This window comes from Gossypium arboreum, chromosome 10, assembly GCF_025698485.1.
Source record: "Gossypium arboreum isolate Shixiya-1 chromosome 10, ASM2569848v2, whole genome shotgun sequence".
Taxonomy (NCBI): domain Eukaryota; kingdom Viridiplantae; phylum Streptophyta; class Magnoliopsida; order Malvales; family Malvaceae; genus Gossypium; species Gossypium arboreum.
Window position 1 is genome coordinate 32,140,957 of NC_069079.1, and position 2,014 is coordinate 32,142,970.

General features: G+C 37.2%; 1 non-coding gene across 1 annotated transcript; it reads left to right on the forward strand.

Moving 5' to 3' along the window:
- Positions 1-557: 557 nt before the first annotated feature.
- Positions 558-664, forward strand: LOC128282773 (small nucleolar RNA R71). Its single transcript, XR_008273127.1, has one exon. It is a non-coding gene; the product is annotated as a small nucleolar RNA R71 (small nucleolar RNA).
- Positions 665-2,014: the final 1,350 nt, after the last annotated feature.

A 2,014-nucleotide genomic window follows, 5' to 3' on the forward strand; every position in this document is an offset into this window, starting at 1 on the left:
ATCTCAGTGTCTGAAAATGAGTTTCTAACACCGAGATAAATTTTCTTAGCATCTCCTCAAGGTTTAGCTTTTTCTCTTGTTGGTAGGGTGGTCCTTAGAAGCCTGGAGGTGGTGGTCTCTAATTCCTTTAGCCTCCCATGAGAAATTTGGGTGGTACCTCCAACCTCCACTGTAAGTATTACTATAAGGATTATTTTGAGATCGAGGATTATTACCCATGTAATTTAACTGCTCGTTCTCCATGCTGTGGCCAAGGGTGGGTATTCTGAATTGCTTGATCCACCTCCACTTGCTTCACACTGCATTACTAGGTGAACCTGTGAAGAACCAAGAAAACCGTCAATTTTTCTATTCAAAAGTTTACTTGATTAGAGAGCATGGTGACCGAATCGACGTTAAAAACGCTGGCTGTTTTCATTGGCTTTTTCCTCATGACTTGACCTTGATAATTATTCAGTGTCTTATTATTGATAGTTCCGCCAGCGGCTGCATCGATCATCTGTCGAGTCGAAGGATTCAGGCCATTATGAAACATTTGAACCAGTAGCTAGAGTGGTAACCCATGGTGAGGGCACCTTCTCAACAGATCCTTATATTTTTCCCATGCATCGTAGAGTGTTTCTAAACCCTTCCGCACAAAAGAAGAGATATCCTTACGTAATTTGGTTGTTTTAGCAGGCGAAAAATATTTAAAAAAAAACTTTCGGTCATTTGTTCCCTAGTAGTGATTGACCCTCGTGGTAACGAGTTCAACAAACAACCGAAGGCGAATGGCATCATCAAAAATGCCATTGATTTTAAAAGTGTCACAAAACTCTAAGAAATTTTCCAAGTGAGCGTTGGGATCCTCGTCCTGCACACCATCAAATTGAACAAACTATTGGATCATTTGAATGGTGTTTGGTTTCAGTTCAAAATTATTTACAGCAACAGCAAGCCTAACTATGCTCGATACAGTTCCTATTAAAGAAGGTTTAGCATAATCATACATAGTACATGGAGCAGGATTATGATTAGCAGCAATTGCAGGAGGTAGCAGATTTTCTTGGTTTTCAGCCATCTCCTCGGTTGTGGTTGAAGTATTGTCCTCTTGCTCTTCCTGTATGTATCGTAAGCTTCACCTTATTTCTCTTCAGTTTCTGAGAACTGTACGATCGATCTCACTATCAAACAATAATGGTCTCGACGGGTTTCTTCTAGTCATACTCTATAAAAACCTGCCAGGAACGAATAAAGGAAAAATTAGAAAAGAAAATAAAAATTTAAATTGCAAATAAAGTAGAATAGCTAAAGTAATAAAAATCGAGTGTTCCCAATATCCTAGTTCCCCAGCAATGGCACCAAAAACGTGATACGTGATATTCGCGACAGATTTTAAAAATTTATAATTAATCGTTCTTGAAACTAACTATTATCACGATGAAGGTAAGTGTACCTATCGAACAGTAATATAGCTTTAGTAAGACCGGATTGTCGAATCGAAAGGAATCAAGAGTACTAGTAATTACTTTCTTTTTATTATCTAGCATAAAAATTAAGGGATTTGTTTATCTAAACTAATTAACTAAACTAAGAGTGCACAGAGAGAAATTGGGGAAAAGCTTTTGGGAAAATTCGATTGATTAAGACAATACCCAAGGAAAAATCCACCTAGACTTCACTTGTTATTTGACTCTGAATCAGACGATTTATTCATTTGACTTGATCCGTAGAAATCCCTAAGTTATAGTATTATCTCTCTCGAGACTAATAACATCTAACCCTAGGTTGATTAATTGAAATCTCTTTCTAATTAACGCCCTAGTGTTGCATTAACCTGATCTATGGATCCCCTTATTAGGTTTCACCCTAACCCGGCAAAATCTTATCACCCTATCTCTAGGCGTGCAATCGACCTCGCTTAATTACGATAAATTTACTCTTAAACAGGGTCTTTTCCTCCTCTGAATAAGAGCATTAACTTGAATCAATATCGTAGAATATTAAAACAAGAATTAAGAACACATAATTAAGA